Source organism: Carettochelys insculpta, chromosome 6, assembly GCF_033958435.1.
Source record: "Carettochelys insculpta isolate YL-2023 chromosome 6, ASM3395843v1, whole genome shotgun sequence".
Lineage (NCBI taxonomy): Eukaryota > Metazoa > Chordata > Testudines > Carettochelyidae > Carettochelys > Carettochelys insculpta.
The window spans coordinates 79327149-79349289 of NC_134142.1; the positions used below are offsets into that span (position 1 = coordinate 79327149).

The following is a 22141-nucleotide window of genomic DNA, read 5'->3' on the forward strand; positions in this document are numbered from 1 at the left end:
AGTGTTGAGGACAACTTCTTGGTACAAGTGCTGGAGGAACCAGCCAGGGTCCATACTTGCAATCATGACAGCAAGTAGGTCGGCTTAACAGAGAAATATTTGATGAGCTTATCACACAAAAAAGTAGTTTACAAGAAGTGGAAACTTGGACAGATGACTAGGGGGAGTATAAAAACATTGCATGAACATGCAGGAATGTAATCAGGAAGGTAGAAATGCTGTTGGAGTTGCAGCTAGGAAGAGATGTGAAGGGTAACAGAAAGAGTTTACTATATGTATGCTTGTAGAAGAAGAACATCAGGGAAAGTGTGGGACCCTTACTGAATGGGGAAGGCAACTTAGTAACAAATGCAGAGTCATGTAGGACTTGAAAGACTAACAAAATAGTTTATTAGATGATGAGCTTTCGTGGTACAGACCCACTTCTTCAGATCATAACCTTACCAGAACAGGCTCAATATATAAAGCCCAGAGGCCCAAAAATTGTTATCAAGGTTGACAAATCAGAAAAATTGTTATCGAGGTTGGCAAATTAGAAGAGCAGAGGGATGGCGGCAGGGCTGTGGGGTGGGGAAGTTAAGATTTAGATTAAACATCAAAGTATGTAAAAGAGTCCTTATAATGGGTCAGGTAACTGCTGTCCCTGTTTAAACCATGTGTTAATGTGTCGAATTTGAATATGAAAGTTAGTTCTGAGCATTCTCTCTGTAGATGGTTGTTCAAGTCCCTTTACAGTAGAACACAACCTATGAGATCTTTAACAAAATGGCCGACTCCATTAAAGTGCTGGCTGACAGGTTTGTCTGTTTAGAGTTTTTGATGTCTGTTCTATGTCCATTCATTCTTTGTTGAAGAAGGTTTGCAGCCTGTCCTATATCTATGGTGTGTGGGCATTGTTGGCTCATGATGTCATATATGATGTTAGTTGAGGATCAGGAGAATGTGCCCGTGATTCTGTAATTAATGTGGTTATGTCCAGTGATGGTATCTCCAGAATAGATATATGGACAAAGTTGGCAATGGGGTCTGTTGCAAGGATTGGTATTATTGTGGTATAGCCCGTGGTTGCTTTCTGTCACTAGTAACAAATGGTGTGGAAAAAGTGGAAGTACTCAATCCTTTTTTTCCCCTTGGTCTTCATAGGCAAGATTAATTCCCAGACTGCTGCACTGGGCAGCACAGTATGGGGAGGAGGTGAGCGGCCATCGGTGGTGAAAGAAGAGGTTAAGGGCTCTTTAGGAAAGCTGGATGCACACAAATCCATCAAACCAGATCTAATGCAGTGGAGGATGCTGACAGAACTCACTAATGTGATTGCAGAGCCACTGGCATTATCTTTGAAAATTTTTGGTGATTGGGGTGGTCCCATATGATTGGAAAAAAGCAAATCAGATGAGGTTCAACAAAGACAAATGCATAATACTGAACTTATCATAGAAGAATTTCATGCACTACAGGCTGGGGCTCAACTGGCTCAGCATCAGTTCTGAGGATGAAAGATTTAGGATATGTTGACACTGCCGCAATCTTTTGAAAGAAGTCCTTCCAGAAGATCTCTTCAGAAAAAAAAATCTTTTGAAAGGTTGTGCCCACACACAAAAAAGTGGATCAAAAGAATGATTTGCTCTTTTGATAGAGTGTGTCCATACAGCCCCCGTTTTTTAGAAAGAATGTGCCAGGGGTCAAAAAATCAGGCACCATGAGGACAGCTCTTTTGAAAAAAGGGCCCAAGGAAAATCTACGCACATTTTCTTTTGGAAGGAGCACCTTGTTCTTTAAATTTAATTTCAAAAGAACGCTTTTTGTGGATAGATACTCCACCACATAGTGCGAAAGAGCCTCTATGTGGAAAGAGAAATGGTGCTCTAAAGAAAATGCCAGTGGCTGAATGCTTTTGGTTTTTTGAAAGAGTGGAGTCAGATCCCAGAAAAATCAATGGATTACATGGAGACTACGTGATCCATTTTTCTTAGTTTATTGCATGGTAGTTTATTCTAGCTGAACTTCAAAGGTAAATTGCCAAACTCCAGAGAGTGTAAACAGAGCAGCTGAGAGGGCAAAAGATTTTAGTCCTGATGTTATAAACTTGATGCTTTATTTTTATTTAAAGGTTCTCAGCACTATTCCCCATCAACTCAAGGGTGACAGAACACAACACACATGCCCTGAGAGAAAGATGTCTAAAACCAGGGAAGACCAGAGCTGACATTCCTAATAACTCTGAAGTAAAACAAGCCGAATCCTGCCCTTCTTTCTATTTAAAATAAATAAAAACTACTGTTTGAGAGGGAGGATGAACTGATGATTACGGCTTTGGAACTAGAAGCAGAGATCTAATCCTGGTGCCCCCACTGACTTTCCTGGATGATCTTGGACAAGACTCTCATTGTATCTCCCACAGGTAAAATGCAGCAATGTTTCCTATTATACAAGAGCATTGTGAGGATAAATTCCTTAATGCTGGTTAGGCACACTAGGCTGCATTTTCAAAGGTACTTGGATATCTAAAAATGCAATTAGTAACCAAGTGGTAATTTTAAAAATGATGACATGGATTTAGGTGTCTAATGCCCATTGATTTCAATGCCAGAGAGGCACCTAACCTCCTCAGGCATTTGTGGGCACATATGCTCATGTATCTTTAGGTACCAAAAAACCTTTGAAAATCTGGCCTTCAACTATTATAGTGGCAGGCAGCATAGAAAAGCCCTAGGAATAAAAGAACACTTCATAACAAAAACTGGGTTCAGGTGATCATATTAAACCCATTTAAATCATTTGCAGATCAGTTTTGTTGTTTTGTTACTTGTAACAAAACAGAAAACCTCTGTAATAATAAAATGATTTTTCCTACCTTGAAGTGCTTACAAATGAAATCATTTACAATCTTAATAAAGGCCCTTTGTATGGCAAATCCTGGTCATCAGCCCAGCTCCTAGCACACTATTAGCATAAGAATTCAACTGAGGAGTCACATCCAATTGCTCATTGCATCCTGCATCTGATGGCGGTAGTTGGGAATCAATATTTCAAGTATTCTTGATCTTTATTATACGAAGAATTTAATATTCTGCCATTGTAAGAAAGATAGATCCCAATCAATCTACCTGCTTTGTACACCGTTTATCTTTTGTATTAGTGTAATGCCTAGAGGACTGGTGAAAGGTTGGAGTCCCATTGTCAAGCACTGCAAAAGCACACGGTGCAAAACTGTCCCATTGAAACATGCATGACAGACGTAGGGTGGGAAGGGAAACAGAGGCAAAGAGCAGAGAAACGACATGCATTCAAACCAGCAATAGAATGCAGAGCTCCTGATTCCCAGTCCAGTGCACTATCCGTCAGCTGATGTTGCAGCCCACATTTTGAGCAGGTTCAGAATTGGACTCTAAGTCTCGTTCCTCATTTTGTGGTTTTGATTCATTTCATTTTTCAAAACTTTTTGGCTCCTTTGCACATGGTTCAGTTTGACTTGTTTGGCTGCACATCTGATTCCTGGTGGACCCAGATACTGCAGTCTGTAGAGCATTATCTAATCTATTTTTAGAGTGCATGTGGCTGTTTCTGAAAGCAAATAAAAGTAATCCAGTTAGACCTTGTTTAAATCCATTCAGTAGAAATAATTATCTGAAATGTCCAAGCTTCTAACATTTATCAAGCCAGAAAAAGACACAACGATGTGTATAAAAATGGCAGTAATGGTCAGAGGGAATGAGAATAGAATTGTATGTTGTTTATTTTATTTTATTACACCCACCATTTTTGTATAATGAAAATTGTCTTTAAAAAAAGTTTACAATTTGCAAGGAGCTGTTTTAATTTTTTCCGAAACAGCAAATCTACAATATAAGGGGGCAAAAGGAAAGGGAGTATTGGCTTTAACCTTGGGTTGAAGGTAATACACTAAATTATGTAATGTGACAATACATTTGTAATCACCCTGCACTGGGCTAGTATTTAAACATTCCCCCTTCCATTTTATGACTGTTAAGTGGCTGCTGAGAAACTGGAACCTTGTCAAATAAACTTGACATTACGTTTCAAATTATTTTTAATCAATATGTGAAGAGGCTAAGCACTCCCGTATGTTAGGCACCAGCCATTAGTTGGTAGCTGGTCATTAACTCTAAGATTTTCTGACAGTGACTGTTGTGATTGCTTCTTTTTTATTTTTAATCTTTGTGGCGTATGGGCAAAGGGAACATTTGTGGCAGATTGCCTTGAGGACAATAAAAACTCTCATGTAGTATGGTTGTTTGTTCAGACGCAGACAATAGAGACATTTTGCTATTACCATTTGCCAGCTATCAAGGGGCTTTGAATCTCCTCCCCCCATCCTTTTCTCCCCCCCTCCCCCGGGTGCCTACAACTCAAAACAGATGCAAAATCTTTCTTTTCAGTCCCCTTGAAATGACCTGTGGTGTTGCAGTGTCATTTAGAGGAGAAATTATTGGAGTGAGAGTGGATCTTAACAATAGGGGCCTTGTGCCTGGCACATGACAGAACAGTGAGGGGGCTGTTGGTGACTTTACTGGGGAGGAGCATGGGGATCTGGCAGGTGCTGCCATTGTTAAAGGTCTCAGCTTCTAGACAGTGGTCACAGATGAGTTCATGTCACTATGTTCAGACTCTTTACATGGAGTTCAGTGATGTGACACTGGTCAAGTAGCCAACCTAGCCTTTCTGATCTCTTCTATAAAGTCTTTCAGGAACACAATCCTTTATTGCTGAGATATATCAACATGTCTCCAGGCCATATGGCTCCCAGTTAAAGTAACTTTTGTACTGTCTGAAAGGAACATAAGCACTTAATGTTTACTCTGCTCGTACAGGCTGGACAGCAGCTATTGATCCTGGCATTATTGTGTTAAAATGTCATTCAGAAAAACAATTAAAGTTTCATACAAAATATATGAGTTAGTTTTAGCATGCAGTTTTATGTCATAAGAGGTTACTACTTCTGAGTTAAATGCTGCTTTTCAGCTATGTTTGGAAATATGTAAGAAGAGCTTTATTATTTGTATAGCCATGGGAATGCAGAGATGCTGATGGTATGATCACAGCTTAGAAATTTGATGTGATAAAGTTTGAACTTTGTTTCTACTCTAAAAATTACATGAACAATGTTAAATAATTGTCACACATATTCAAATTAATTTATCCATGTATTAATTTTTCCAAGCTATCTGCACTCTAAGGCTATGTCTAGATTACAGGGACTTGTCAGCAGATCGTGGCCAAACTGCCAAGCAGATCCCAAGAGGGATCCGCTGTCGACAGAGAATGACTGGACTGCCTGGCCACTCTGTAGGGAAAACAGCCAGTTGGAAGCATAGCAGACAGGGCTGTTTGGTGTTGCTCTCAACAGAGTCTCCCCCCACTCTCCCACACTGGAACATTCAGATTGTCTTTCTATCAACAGATCTCTGTTAACAGAGGTGTTCTTCCTCATGGGGAGCAGCGTACAGATGTTGACAAAAGTGCTGCATTTTGTGAACTGACTGTCAACAGATGCCTTGGGAATCTGGATGCTCCCTCGGTTCTGTCAGTAAAACTGTTTTGCTGACAAAACCCTCTAGTTTAAACATAGCCTAAGTCTTGGATAATGCCATAGTAGGTACATCTGCTTCTGTCATACGCATTTTTTAGTTCTAGTTTTTGGCTCATAGAATGTGTTCTCGTAATTTTAAATTATTTATTCCCCAAAAATGGCAAAGTTGGCAGACTGATCAAATCAGCCATATGGAAATTGGTTAATTTCACTGTGATAATTAGAAATGGATGTTAGTTAATGAAAAATTATTATTTGTTACAGCTGCTTTCATGCAAACTGTTCCAAAATGGTCTAGAGCATTAAATTGCACTGTTACAAAACGGAAAAATGGATGGAAAGAGAAAAAAGAAAAATAGAGGTGTTGCCCAAGAAGAAAAATACACGTATTCAGATCATATAGTCCACAGGCTGGGAATATAATGAGAGTAACTTGTATGCTTTACAATGTTTAAAGATCAATACAACAAAAGTACTTAAAAATTAAACTCAACAGCTAAAAGAACATGGATTTCAATGATTTCAAGAACACATTATCTGTAGTGATTAGAATGGAGCCAGAAAATCACAACTCCTCATTTCTAATCCCATTGAGTGTGTCTGTACTGCTCTGGGTATGCCTACAGTACAGCTGGGAGGTGCAATTCCCAGTGTGTGGAGACACACTCATGCTATCTTAGCATATGCTAGTGCACTAAAGATAGCAGTGTGGATGTTGCAGGACAGGTAGCAGCTTCTGCTAGCTACCAAAGTCCAAGTCCACCCTTTTCCATGGGTCTGAGCTCTGGTGACTAGCCAGAGCTGCCACCTTGTATTACCTCAGTACCCACAATGGAATGCTAGTATGAATCTGTCTATCTCTGCTAGAATCATACCTCTCAGCTTCAGTGTAGTAGGCATACCCAGTGACCTTAGGCAAACATCTTTATAAGTCTGTACCTCAGTTTTTCTACCCGTATAGTGGGGTATAAGCTGATGCATGTGGCAAGCTTGATTAATTTTTGTAAACCACTTTAATGGCTTTGGATAACACAACTAAACACCTCTGGGAAATTGAGCCCCACAACTCTCATGAAAGTTATTGGGCCAAATATTCTTTATTGTCTGAAGAGCTGTGCTTTGTCATGGAGAATTCTGTGGTAGCGTTTGGGGAAAGAAAGTGTCTTCCTTAAGATTTCAGTCATGACTAGAGCTGTGCAAATTTCTGATTTATTTTTTGGATTATCAAATGCAAAATTGAATAAAACTTTTTTCAATTAATCCCAAAATAAATTTCTTTTGAAATTTTATGCTAGATAAGAACAAATGAAAAATTGTGTTTGAATCAACAAATTTCCAAATAAATTTCTAAATTAAATTGAGGTAGAAAGTGAAATGAAAAGTAATTTTGAATTGAAATGTTTTGTTTTGAATATGTCATAATATGGTTTGAATATTTTTTTCTGAAAGAAGTCCTGGCATTTCCTAGCTTTGAGGTTGAAAAGTCAAGCGCTCAAATGTATTTAATGTGGGATTTTGTGTGTAATTTCTAACTTGTTTATGTGACAATCTCTACTACTTGTGCTGAGGGATTAATTGATAGTAGGCTGTCATCCTCTATGTGGGCTAGCACTGGAAAGGGATGAGACACACACTTTCACAGATATTTGTTGAGAGCAGAGTTAGTGGTGAGACTCATAAGTCTTATGTTATATTCCTTTCTGGAGAGGGGGAGTGCTCACTTTCTGCCTGTTCCACACCAGTCTTTATGCCTTCTCTCCAATGCCCTCCAATCTGTCTAGTCCTGTCTCCTCATCCCATTCCCCTTGCCCTTGCCCAACCAGCCTTACTCTGCCCCTCAGGGCTCCTATCCAAGTCCCGGACTCAGCTTCCAATCTTTTTCATTCTCCCAGCTTTGAGCTTAGTTAATCCCTAGTATAGAAAGGATGTGGATATATTGAAGTGGGCCCAGCGGAGGGTAACGAAAACAATTAGGGGGCTGGAGCACATGACCTATGAGGAGAGGCTGAGCGATTTGGGCTGATTTAGTTTACAGAAGAGAAGAGTGAGGGGTGATTTGATAACAGCCTTCAACTTCCTGAAGGGGGGGCTCGAAAGAGGATGGAGAGAAACTATTCTAAGTAGTGACAGGTGACAGAACAAGGAGCAATGGTCTGGAGTTACAGAGGGAGAGGTGTAGGTTGGATATTAGGAAAAACTAGTTCACAAGGAGGGTGGCAAAGCACTGGAATGCTTTACCTAGAGAGGTGGTGGAATCTTCATCAGTAGAAGTTTATAAGTCTCAGTTTGACAAAGTCCTGGCTGGGATGATTTAGTTAAGGTTGATCCTGCTTTACTCCGGGGCCTACATTCAATGACCTCCTGAGGTCCCTTCCAGCCCTAGTACTCCTATGATTCCATGATTCTATTCCCAGTTCCTTCTTACCTCAAAGTCTTATCCTTTTTCCTTACCCATCCAATCTCAGTTTTACCCTTGCGCATTCTTATCTGCTCCCCTCTCGCTTCCCACTCCCATAGGATCCCAGTCCTAGCCTTCTTGTTTAACCAGTCCTGGCTTCCATTCCATCCACCTCATATCCTAGTCCCTTTGTCTATCCAGTCACGGGCTCCCCTTGGCGTATCCTGACTCTCTGTCTCTGTGCTCTAGCTTTACCATTCCTGGCCTTGCCTTCAGATCATCCACCTGTGCCCTCAGCCCCAGTCTTCTTCTACAAACAGTCTCAGTCTGTTCTCGTGGTTCACTGTCTCTCCTTCTAATACCTAAGCACAATATTTCTCTTTCTGCTTTTCCTTCCCAGTCTCATTCTTCCTAGGAATCTTGTCCCAAAGGCCTTCCATCCACCGTCCTCTTATTTGGCTCTTGTCTCTCCTACATTTGAGTTGGGAGACTTCTTCCAAGTTGCTGGGCCCAGAAGGCAGGGGTGAGATCACTGATAGCAGAGGAGAGACAGGTTCTTCGGACCATTCCAGTCTGTAGCAATAAGGATTTGATATTTCAGGGTGTAGTGGGGCGGGATGGCTACCCCACTACCTAGAAGGGGAGGACTCCTTCTGGCAACCATTTTGTGTGGAGCCTGGCCCCTCCCAGTCACCTGACCAGAAGTCAGAAGGTGGGGCCATACCTATAAAAGCCTGGGCTGAGGACTCAGAGGGGGGTTGAGCAACTGGAGGGGCCAGAGGATGACTCTGTGCTCCCTGCCTGGCAGCCTGAGGACTCTGCTGGGGTCCAGCCTCCAGGGGAGTCAGAGGATGGCTCTGGGATCCCAGCTGGGAGATGGAGGACTGGCTAAGTGAGGCCAAGGCCTGGGTTGGGCTGCCTGGGCCCCTGCCGTTCCTGACACCCCATGAGCCCCAGCGGGACCAGCCTGCCAGACCAGACCAGCAGGACCTGGAAGACCGAGTAGAATATCCACCTCAGCCTGTGCCCCAAGCCAGCCTGAGGCAGTGGAACTGAGAGGAAGTGCAGGCCTGGATTGGGCCACCCAGACCCCAACTGGACCTGATACCCTGTGAGCCCCAGGATGTCGGTGGACTTTGGGTAGGTGCTGTGGGGGGAGACTGGGAGTGGCCCGGGGATAGAATGGACTGTTAAAGGTCCTTGGGCAGTGTGTTGCAGTCTGGATTTCCCTGCTGACCCACGCAGCAGGCTGTACTGCTGTGACTAGGGCCCCTGGTCTGGGATGTGGTGGAGCAGGTGGACCCGAATCGCCTCAGTCTCCTCCCTTTCAGCCAGCACAGGCAGAGGAACTGTTATGTATGTTTGTTGCTGCGCCCTGAGCAAGGGCCTGGGCCAGACCCGCCTTGCTCCAGGGTCTGGGCTCCTGTTGGTGTGTGCCACCCTGCCCTGAGCAAGGGCCGGGGGCCACCTTCTGTGTTTGTTTGTTGCCTTGCCCTGCATTAGGGCCTGGGCCATCCCCACCTTGCCCCAGGGCTTGGGCTCTTTTTGATGTGGGCTGCCCCTCCCTGAGCTAGGGCCAGGGCCACCCAAAGACTGTTGTGTCCAGCCCTGCCTTGCTCCAGGGCTTGGGCTTTCTTGGGCTTGCTGCCCTGCCCTGAGCTAGGGCTGGGGGCTGACAAAGACTGTGGGTTTGCTGTCACCCTGATCTAAGGTTAGGCCCTGACTGGACCTAATTTCCCCCCAGCACCTGTCTGAAGTAATGCAAGGGGCTTTGAACTATTGCCTCTCACCCACCCAAGGCAAGGTGGGAACCCCCCAGATGAGTGACTTGGGGATTGTTCTGGTAGACATTTGTGGCAGTGGGACAGGACAGCCATCCACTGACCCGGAAAGGGAGGAGCCCTTCTGAGAGCCCGAACTGGCTACACAGGGTAAGTTTGGCTTGGCTCCTCTAGTCCTAGGCTGGAGTATGCTCAGTCATTCTTTAGTGATGGAGAATACACAGTTAGGTCAGTGCCGGAAACTGAGAAAAGCTCAGTGAGGATGACTTTTTCAGCAATTTTAGCTATTAAAATCTAAGAAGTGTCTCCTGAGCATGGGCAAACTGGTTTTTTTCCCAAAAGCTCTTAGTCTTGAACATCGGCCAAATTTAGACAGATTTCCACAGAAATTGTGAAAAGCCGATCTTTGAGAGTAAGACTAAACCTCTGCCAAATATCAGGCCCCCCTCAAGAACACAGATGCTAAAGTTATTCAAATAACTAGAATTTTTTTAATGTGGATAAAACTATATATTTTCCCCAGCCTCATTCTTAGACTGGGATAAACAGCTTTGGTTGAAACCTTCCAAATAATTCAGCCTGGGGCAAACCTTTAGCATAGAAAATTTCAGCCCAAATGTTAAATCTTGGCTAAATTGTAAACCACTGAGAAAAGGTTTTATAGGCTACATCTACTCTAGAGAGATTTGAAGACAAAATTGGCATTTTGTTGACAAAACTTGCAAAGCATCTACCCACAAAATGTATTTTGTCAACAGAAACTGTCAACAAAAAAGTTGTGTAGGTGCTCTGGAGGGCCCTTTTGTCAACAGAGTGGATCAAATGATTGATCCGCTTTTATGTGTTGATGCGATCTGTCGACTGAAATTTTGTCGGCACTTCTCTTCCAACAGTAACTTCTTTAGACAGATGCTTCTAGGGTAGATGTATCCATAATGGGAAGTGTCAGGCAACCTTAATCAGTGGTGCTACTAGTACTGCCTATAATAATGTTCTAGAAATATTGGCGGTTGGCAGTTGGTCCATAAACCACTTCTAAACCACTCCTTGTCTTCTTATAGATATATGATGAGGCTTCTCAGAGGTGGAAGCAAAAGGTGAAGGGCCACTTCACTGCTCATTGCCTGTACACATTGAAACCATCTCAACACTTCTGGAGCTGAGTAGTCAGACATCATTGTAATTGTTCTCAAGGAGGCAACAGGTGTGAAAGCTTTAAAAAATAATCCCCAAACCAAAACTACATTTCACATGACCTGGCATATGAATTTACACTTGTAAATATGTATTTTCAGTAATTGAATGTAAATTATTTTACCAAAAAATTTAGAGAGCTAACTTGTTTTTAACTTCATTGAACATCGTGCATAGCAAGATGAGGCATGTTACCAAACAGACAATGGGAATTAGCTTGTGAGAATTGGAAGCTAGGTAACAGTAGTAATCTCAGCAGAGGAATATTGTAGAAAGGGTGCACTGCTGAATTTGATGAAGCTCATTAGCATAAGTTAGATCAGTGTTTCCCAAATGTAAAACATTAGTGTATCCTTTTCTGGACTTTGGCCTTACCAACATACCCCCTGTTCTCTCAATGCCATCCCCGTACTCGTCTCCTGATTTTTAAAAACCACAAGAAGTCCTGTGGTACCTTACAGACTACCAGGTATTTTGGAGCATAAGCCTTCGTGGGCAAACACCCACTTTGTCAGGTGCATCTGATGAAGAGGGTCTTGGCCCATAAAAACTTATGCTCCAAAATATCTGTTAGTCTATAAGGTGCCGCAGGACTTCTTGTTGTTTTTGAAGATAAAGACTAACATGGCTACCTCCCTGATACTCCTGGTCCCCTTCCAGAAGCAAAGCTGCCATGTAGATGGGGTTCCTTTGGATTGTTTCATATTGTATTGTATCATATTAGATTGTATTGCATCGTATCGTATTGTATTGTTCAGTGAGCTGCAGCTGAGTATTCTTTTCTGAAATGCGAGAGATTAGCTATCTCTAGGTATAGTAAGATTAGCTAGCATATGGCCAGGTCTCCTGTTATTCAGACCACCCAGTTTAATTTCCTAGAGAACATGTCATTTCTGTGTATACAAAAATCACTCTGTGGCAAAGATTGTTCATCAGTTATTGTCATAGAGCTTGTAGTTACTGAAAAGATAACCACTTTGAGCACTGTTTTAGAGAGAGAAGTGGACGAGCTGACTTTTATATTCAAATGTGACACATTAACACGTGGTTTAAATCATGATGGGAACTTTCTGAGTCACTATAGGGGCTCGTCTGCATACTTGGCTCAATCTAATTCTTGATCTTCCCCCCCACCCCTTCACTCTCTGATTTGCTCACCTTGATTATCTTTTTCTGATTTGTCCTCCTTGCTTACGGTTTTTGGTTCTCTGTGTCTTAAATATTGAGTCTGTTCTGGTCTGGCTATGGTCTGAAGAAGTGGGTCTGTCCCACGAAAGCTCACCTAATAAATTATTTTGCTAGTCTTTACAGTGCTACTTGACCGCTTTTTGTTTTGATAGTGTATAGACTAGCACGGCTTACTCTCTGTTACTAATTCCAGAGAAGTGATTCAAAAATAGACAATAGTTCTGGTCTCACACAACTGCCACTGAAATCAGTGAGAATTGTGCATACAAAAGGGCATAGTCTGACCTCTTTAATTATGTTATAGATAAATGTTAGCATAATCCAGTTGAGATCACACCACGTCCTGGCTTTCAATGCAATAAAATGAACAGAGTGGTAAATGTAAAAGAAAATAATGAATTATCATGCTGGAAAAAAAATTTACCGTACTGTAGAAATTTAAAGCATCATCTTTGGGTTATTTTTTCAAAAACTTAATATTAATGGACACGTTTGCACGAACTTTTGTCTATAAATGATAATAGATAAAACAGTTACTTTTATGGTATTAATGAAATGGTGTAACATTACAGGATTTTCACATGCCCCTGCCTTCTTGTGCTAGTACATGAAAACTAGAAAATGAACTGGCTTCAGATTAATTCCATTTCATGGCCGAAGTAGAGCGAAATCCATAAAGTGAATGAAAGCTAGAGGTTAAAACTGATGTTTAAAATTCTTTGCGTGTAATATCTTAAACTAACTGCCACATAGCTATTATTAAATAGTTTTTCTCTCTCTCCAACATCAAGCTATCAGTCCTGGAAATATTTTTTCCCACTTCAACTTGACAGAGTATATTTTAAGAGATAACAGCAAAGCACATATCACAGTTTTATTATCACCCAGTGGAAAGCTTCAGAAATGATCACATACTGTAACAGTGCAATTTCCAACTTTAGGGATTTTATGAAAGAAAAAGACCACCAATTGGACAGGGCTGAAAGGCTGACCATAACTAAACTGTTTTTTCTTGAGACTGCTGGGGCTATTACCAAATAACAGCGAAAAGTGAATAAATTATGGGCATCTTTACTTTGCTGCTTGCTCCCTGGTTTAAAGATACCCTTGTCCTCCTTCTGTCCCTTACATATTTGACAAGTTTGCTTTCAGCAGATATGACAGGCACTGGTAGGGGTCACTGGCCCAATTCCACATTGCCACACTCGACTTGCTCCAAGTTCACTGGCCTGAATTAATGTCTCCAATGGAGGTCATACTACTGAACATTATGAGTTTTTATACATTAAACATGCATTAGTGGTTTTACCCTGCTTAGCTGACAGCTGTAGAAAAATAAAGAAAATTCAGTTTGAACTTTAAAAGAGGGGGCTTAATTTATGTCCAGTACCTTTGTTCCTCAGTTTCTTTTTCATTTGCCAATTGCAAAGCTCAGGGGAGATAATAAAATGGAGGAGCTGCTATTTTATACTTCCACGTGCCTCACTGTGCCCATGCCTTACTGGTCAAGCCAACTTTAACTCTAGAAGAAGAGTTTTCAGATGGAAATTTGATTAAACAATACAATCATCTGTCTCACAATCTGCTTTTTTTAATATGAAGTATTTTTTTCCAGGGGGAATTTTCTTTCAGAGGGTTTTGTATGAAAAGAGAGACATCATGAATACTGATGGGAAGGGCTTGGTACTTTGTTATTTCTGGGTAACAAAGGCAAAATGCTTTAATAAAATCAGACGAAACAGATGTTGCTTTGAGTATATTTTGCATCTTTTCCTTTTTTTTTTTAAGTTGGGAACAATTCCTCTCTCAGACAGAAAATAGCAGCTCATGACAGATAAAATTAGTTTTGGGAAATCTAGCCAAAAGTTTAGTTTTTTTTGGTTTGTTATTGTTTGGGATTTTCTTTGGCGGTGAAAGGGATCTCTGAAGGAAGAGGCACATATGAATTGAAAGCTCTTGTTTCTCAATCTCTGTGTAGTTGCCTGGATATTAGTCCTCGTAGACAGTGTAAAATGGAAAACTGTTAATAAACAAGCCAAGAAAGTATTGTTTGTGTGTAGGAAAAGTGGGGAAAAATGAAATCAGATGACAGTGCTTCATGTTCAAATTAGAATTAAGCCATTTCTTTTGTGTTTTCTTAAAAAAAAAATAGCAGGAAAAACTGGCTTTGTGGGCTGAGGCAGAAGTGAGCCAAAATTGACCTGGGTGGCAATCCTGAGTAAATTACATCATTTCACATTTTCAAAAGAAGACACTTTTGGGGGTAGCTCAATTAGAAAATTTCAAAATGACTTTCAACTTGAGATGTGAATGTCCTAAATGAGGTATGCAGAATCATTAGTGAACTTTTGAACATTCTGATTCTCAGTTCATTAATGTTGATAGAGGGCTCTGAGATTCTAAGCTGGAGAACTGCAGAGCTGGAGTCTCTCCGTAAAACAACCAGTGATGACCAACAGACAATTTCCACTGCCCAGAGGAATTCTCTGCAGGATGTGGCCTGTGAGGGATGAACAGTTCGTTGTGATCTTTTGTCTTTCTGAAGCGCAAGCAGTTCAGGGCAGGTATTCGATCTTCTGAGTGTGTCCAGCACTTAACAAACTATGGGAGCTACCAGGAAAATTATTTTTTCAACATCAGAACACAACATTATGACTTAGGCACTGGACTGGGATTTGAGAGGTCTGCCTTCTGTTTCCAACTCTACCATGGGGTTCCTGTCTGATGTCAGGCACGACAATAAGAGGAAAGCTATCGGAAGTGCCTGACATTAATTTTAGTTTTCTCTGTTTCTAGATTCCTACTTTGAAATACTGTGTTTCAGAGGTGCCGAGATGGCTTTACAACTGCATAGTAATTTGAACAGCTTGTGATGTAAACACCAGGTTTCAAAGGAGATGTAGAAAGAGACAATCCCGAAACCATCAACAAAAATCATTAGTGATGATTCTCTAGTTGGGAAACTTCACAATCTCTAATGTATCCCAGATAGTTTTGTGCTGTGAAAGAAGGTTCAAGTTCAATGGGATTTCTGCCCACAATATTAGCCATATGTTCATATTCTGCTTTCTCTCTCTAAAACAGATTTTTAATCCATAAAAAGACTCACCTTTCATTCAGTGGTTAAACAGTTTAATTAATTGTCTCTTCTAATGCGTTTTGGAGGTATAAATTATTCGTTAGTTTGCTTTATCTGTTTTGTAATAACTTCTTCAAAAGACTCCAGTACAAGTCTGGAGAAGCATGTAAGGAGTTAGCAATCTTGACAATTAAGATACCTATATGGGTCAGTTTTGCATTCCCTGTGTACTAACCTACTTGATTACTTCAGTGAGTTTTGATTATGTCATAAATAAAAAGGCAAGCACTTACATTGATAGTTTGCTCCACTTGTGAAACCATGAGGTCCCTTCTATGGGAAAACCAAAACTATCAAAAACAATGAATAGAAAATCTCATTGCTTAGTAAAATTAAAAACTGAGACTTTTTTGTAACCTTAATCACTTTCAGGTCACTGCCATGAATGGAAATGGTCACACAGAGATGTCTTTAATAGTTATTATAGTGTTCAAAGCCAGGAAAATGGCAGAGCTGGTGATCTTAATTATTTCTTAAATCTGGATGAAGTTCTAATGAACATTTTTTCTTTACCTCCCTTTCCTTTTCTTCCCCACGTCCCCCTGTTATTTCTTTCTGTGGTGCAGATAAAAAGTGTGTATACTTCATTTGACACCTGTTTGTCTACTTCCACACCACTTTCTTATCTAGTTGTGAAACTGTTTCCATCAAAATTTCTAGTGCTGCCTTTGATATAGGTTCTTTTTTCTTCACTTGTCCTCTTGAGGTAAAAGTGAACACCCGCTCCCAGATGATGAAAATGTAAACCTTCTGTTTGATTCTGCTTTTTAAACCCATTTTTTATGCACAAATCACATATAAGCATGACAAATAAGTGCCAGAGTAGTAGGAGAAGCTGGAAATAACTGCCATATGCACATGAAAATATGAGGTATGGCTGAGTTGCTATTTTCCCTAGATTCATGGCTAAAGTCCTGAGACAGAAGGGAGTGCTCTCCCTGCCTGCTGCTCTTACTTTTTGGAAGGTTGTTGCTAGGAGAGTCCAAAAGTCAAGACTGGAAGATGGCAGAGGTGGCCACCAGAGAAATGCTTTATAATTAATATTATTTTGCCTGGGGAGGTCCTTATATGAGGAAAACACAGATGTGGTGACTGAGAGAAACTCTACCCAGCTTTCTGGCTCCTCACACAACCTGTTAATCAAGACCATTCCCTATCATTCCATTTGGAGACGTTACTTCACGCTTGCAACTGCACAAGAACAAATGGAGCAGAAGAGTCTAATTAAACTTACAAGGACTTCTTTATAATGGAGCAAATGTCAGTTTAATGATATAGTTACAAGTCACAAAGAGATTGGAGCAGGCGCCCCTGGTTTTATACATTTTTGGCAAAGTAAGTTGGAAGCTAAGTGCTAAACTGAGGTCAACAGATGGGAAGAGAGAGGAACTATAGGGGGAAAAAAGCAATAACATACACAAAAACCCAACCAAAGGATGAATCTTTGGAAGAAACAGATTTTTAAACAAAGTTTGCCAAATAAGTAAACTTGTTTTTTGGAGGGGCAGATGTGAAGTGCCCTTTCAGTTAATTTTTCACAGGAAAAAGTGAGCACATGCTGGACTTCAATAAATTTTGATGCAACCACAATAGGCAAATTCAAACCATTATGAACAGTTCAGTGCTGGAAGTTTGGAGGGTTATTCACTGATGGCTCTTCAAGTTCATTCCTCTCTTCTATTTTAAACCCTAGGTATTAACTGAACAATCAGAAAGATGCAGAGCTGAATATATTCCTCTTCTGTCCTCAAAACGCACAGGTTGTGTGAAATATATGCTGTTACACAGCTGGGAACAGGTTCTTCTCAACTGTGGGTGCATCTACACTAGGAACTAACTTTCACGTTAACTTTGAAGTTAGGCACTACATCGAAGTAGCCAGCAAAGAGTCTACACACAATTTCCCTGACTCCAAAGTTAACTTCGAAGTAGGGAGCCAACTTCGAAGTCCTTACTCCATTCTTGAGAATGGAGTAGTGCCCTTCTTCAAAGTTTAACTTCAAAGTAGGGTGTGTGTAGACGCTCTACTTCGAACTTGTACTTTGAAGTAAGCAACTTCGAAGTTATTTTTGTAGTGTAGATACAGCCTTTGAGCGTGACCAAGGGAAAGGGATTCAGAATTCTTAGGATCTGTTTCTTCTCAGTCACTGATTTGCCATCTGGGCAAATCAATCTAAGATCTTGAAGCTGGATGCCTGCATTAGGCTCCTAAAGCCCTACTTGGGCCATTCAGAGGGAAAGGAATGAAACTTAAGGAATATCTAGTATATTGCCCCATATGATAGATGTGGAAACTGAGGTCAAGAGAAGTTAGAGGCCAAAATTATCAAACCAAAGTGCCTGAGGTTAAGTACTTAAATCCATACTTAGGCACTAAAATAAGTAGCATGATTTTCAGAAGTATTGAGTGACTGGTATTTTTATTGAACTTTGGGCCCTGTCATTGTTCCTCTGCATTGCAAATTGAGGCATTTATTTATGTAATTTGGATTTAGATGACTAACTTTACAGCATCCAAATTTATTTTTACTCCTCTCTATATTGATATTTATTTTTATATATCTTCAGAACAAATAATTAACTGTGATGCACAAGGCCTGTAGGTAGCTACTTCGAACTGATGCTGTGTCTGTTGACACTTCTCTCCACTTCCAACCATGTTCTGCCATGACCTGGTTGTATCGAAATCTCTTTCAGACAGGAACCGTTAATGAAACCCTGGTTTCACTGTGGTCACTGGCAAAAGTCCTTGCCGTTTCAATACAGGGAGGATTTGACCTCATACCTCTTTGTATGCTTGGCCCACTAGGGGAATCTATTTGTTATTATTATAATATAACAAACTCATGTGATGACCCAACCACAAACTTTGGATAAAGTTTTAATTTGGATTGTGCATAATCTCAAAATAATATAAATGCTTATACTGAGACAGAATAGTGAAATAGGGTATATTACTCTAGCCAAGGATGTATTTTCTGTGATGATCCTTAAGACAAGTCACACATTTATACAAAGCCCTGAAATTTAATAAAATAGACATTTAGCAAATGCCTGCCAGTCTATTTATCTGAGTTTGCCACAACTTGCAGGAAAGGCATTTACAACACGCACACACTTGCAAAAAGCTTCCAACAGTTGGATCTGATGCAAATTCCATGACATATGATTCAAAAATATCAAGAGATTAGAGACAGAACAAACAGGGAATATGTGACCAAATGAGTCTCCCAAACATGTTCCTGTACTTACTAGAGAACAGTTGTGAAATTCTGGCTACCATAAATGTCTATCTCAGACTTCTAAGGGCTGGCTCTGCTGCAATGTATGTGACCACTAGAGTCTCCTTAGCTGAAGGAGAAATTTGTCTGTGTTTTGAGCAAAATGTCTTACCATATTGTATCTGTGTATTTGATTTAGTGGATGATGATTGTTATTTGTGGATGGTAGCATGGTTGAAACTGTTCATATAACCTATGGATGGTACTATGGGGTCAAATCCTCATAGAGTAAATTGGGGCATCTCCAGTGAAATCTGCGGTTACACCAAGTGAGAATCCATAAACAATGAATTGGTCTCGATGCTGCACCATGTAATACTTTAGTTATTTCCTTTGGATGTATGCTGGAGTGGGAAGAACTTACCAAATACAGGCAATTTGGTTTAACAGCATACTTCTCCCACTCGAGAAACATGCTACTGTTTCATTGAAAATCCTCTTGAAAGAAAATGATTGGGTAACATCTACTGTAAGGTTTCTAATGCAGGAATGCTTCAGGGAAGTATTTAAATTCACAGTGAACATAAGAAAACCCAGATGCCTTAACAATGTTTCTCTCTAGTAAATGGACATTGAGCCATTGTTTCCCTATGGCTACCACCTTCCTTAGGTGCTGATTCAGGAAAGCACTTAAGCACATGCATGTCCTTAAATTCTTCCTTAAATAGGGGAAGAAATGGGGCCTCAGTGAGAGCTCAGAGTAAGTATATTTCCATTTCCAGATTGATACAATACAAATGTAAGTCGCTGATTTGTGCATATGTGTATATTTGTATATGGAGGTCATGACTGGGTAAAAATAATAGCATGAGTCTCTTCAGACTAACTGCTAAAAAGGGTCATCTGTTCCTTTTAAACACCAGAATTATTTCAATTTCTGGTAGGCTGGAAGAGGGAAATAATTATAAATTGTTCTCTCTAGTCAATATAACATTTTCTGGAGTAGTCCCAGGTACCTCGAGGAGGCCAAGTATTTCAGAACTGTCCCATGTCTTCCAGCAAGCTCCTTATGGGATATCTGTCACAAATGAGATAATTCCTCAGTGTGCAGGCCAAAAACACAGGAATTGGCTGAGACTTATTTTTTTTAAAAATATACTCTAATTAATGGGTAGAGTTAAAGGAAAGGAAATACTTCCTTCCCTAACTGTTAACCAGCTGTGCAGATATAATGCATATCTGGTTGCCCACCTATGCAGATTACATCACTTCTCACCTATAACCAAGCTTCTATATTTGAACATGAACTATTTCATAAGTGTGACAGTTTGCTCAGTTTTCATGCAGCAGGTCCGATCATGGCTATGTTTTGTACTGTATTATAGGCACATTAGCATATAGTTCAGCTATTGATTGCTATTGAAATATTGGAAAGTGATTGGAATTAAATAGAAATATTTCTTGCCAATAGTAACAAAAGAGAAGCATAAAAGAGAATGTAATTCACAACATCCCTGTCAGTATGTTAAATCATCCATATGGCATGAATCAAACATTTCACCAAAGGGACCATATGTGTTCAAAGGGGGCACATAGTAGCTGTCCCTCATTGTCTTCATTGTATTCAAACTTCTTGTCTTTATGTTTAGGCTCTACTCAATGCCATTCCCAGGCTTACAACACCATTCCCACCTGAAGCTGTCTGGATTCCTTATTCCATTCCACTTGTATGTTCTGCCCCAGACTCCCTTCTAACTACTCCTTTTGCCACTTCATTTCATGTTCCCATTCTCCTTCCTTTGTGCCTCTCATACCATGAGCTCTTGTGGCTCTGAATGTGTCAAATCACTACTATTTCTTTGTACAGCCCCCTCCTTAAAACACATTTCAATTGGAATGCATCTAAAAATAGAAGTTATACTTTACACACATATACATGTGCCTATATTGCAAATATATGTAGAATACATGATAATGTTATATTAAGGATACTGCATCATGAATTCGGTGTTCATATTACTTATAACTAGCAAAGCCGTAAATATCTATGGCATCTCAAAATGGATAAAACCTTTATTCCGCATCATGCCATATCATCAGGGATTCTATTTGTCACATATTTTGTAGAACGGTTATTTTAGATTTTTTTAGAGATTTTCAGAACATGCACATGTCACTATATCTTCTTCCCCTCCACTTGTAAAGCTAGGCAAGCCCTGGTTGCTATAAAAGGTAATGTGCAGAAAGAAATAGAGAAAATTCAAAGATATAGTATTCAACGTATACAAAAAGTGATCCAAAATAAAATTCGTGTACATAACAATACAATTTTAAAATATGATCTCTGAGCACCTGTCTGGACTACATGCAAATATTGTATATCCCACTAGGAAGGGGAAATTTCCAGGCTGATACTCCCTGAAGCATTATGATATATCAGATCTCAAACCATCACAGGTCCACAACTGGCAATTGCTTGTACTAGGTGTGTAATTTTTTTTTTCTTGAGGATGGGGGAGCAATGGTGGGTGAAAATTCACAGTGAAATATTTTGTTAATAGTTTTCTTTGGAAAAAGGTGGCTGTTTGAAACTGCTGTGCTGAGAGGTTAAAATGTTAGATTAAATCTTGAATAGACAGATTAGTGGGCTGAACACACATGAGACGATCAAAACGCATGATAAATTCAAGTTACCATGGGTTCTGTTATTTATTACCTGGATTTCACTCCTGTGTATATAGTATGTGTGTATATCTGTGTGACTACAAAAATGTGTATGTGTTTAATTGTGAATGTGTGTTTATATACATGCATACTAATCTCATTGCATGTATATGTACATAGTGCACACAATGATAAGATAATTTGCCAAATATCTGTTTCTTTATCCTGGCTAATTTAAGAATTTCTATTTGAATACTAAGAATGAAACTAACGCATAAGATTTGAGACGATAAGGAAAGTGAAAATGAGAAGCTTCTCCTTGGGTGGCAATATAAGGTTACATGTACACTTGCCTTGAAGGTTGATGGCTGCTATGCAATTTTTGGTATGCTAAATGCGTACCAAAAATTGACTTCCGTGCCTGTCTTCACAACAGAAGGTCGATGGGACTGCCCCTCCCATCGATCTTCCTTAATCCTTGTGGCTCAAAAGGAGTTCCAGGGTCGATGTCCACCCTGGAATGTCCCTTTTTGAGCATGCACAAAATGGCACTCTGGAAGATTGACCTGGAGCTGTCAACCTTCTATGGTAACTGTAGTAGCCTTAGGAAGTGGAGCTAGGGGCATATATGGGATGTACAAAGAGATAAGAGAGCATAAATTGTTCCTCCTGAAATGTTTATGTCAAAGGGATCTGCTTTTGAGTCTGGAAGGAAATGTATTCAGTATGCATGTAAATTGCCTCCTTAGCTGTGTCTACACGTGCACGCTACTTCGAAGTAGCGGCACTAACTTCGACATAGCGCCCTTCGCGGCTACACGCGTCGGGCGCTATTTCGAAGTTAACTTCGATGTTAGGCGGCGAGACGTCAAAGTCGCTAACCTCGTGAGGGGATCGGAATAGCGCCCTACTTTGACGTTCAACGTCGAAGTAGGGACCGTGTAGACGATCCGCGTCCCGCAACGTCGAAATTGCCGGGTCCTCCATGGTGGCCATCAGCTGGGG

At 40.5% G+C, this 22141-nt stretch overlaps 1 long non-coding RNA gene across 1 annotated transcript in view; it reads left to right on the top strand.

The window, feature by feature from the left end:
* Positions 1-2359: 2359 nt before the first annotated feature.
* Positions 2360-22141, top strand: part of LOC142014376 (uncharacterized) — a 73496-nt gene continuing 53714 nt past the window's right edge. Inside the window, exon 1 of the long non-coding RNA XR_012645925.1 lies at positions 2360-2401. This is a non-coding gene — a long non-coding RNA (uncharacterized LOC142014376). The remainder of the gene's footprint in view (positions 2402-22141) is intronic.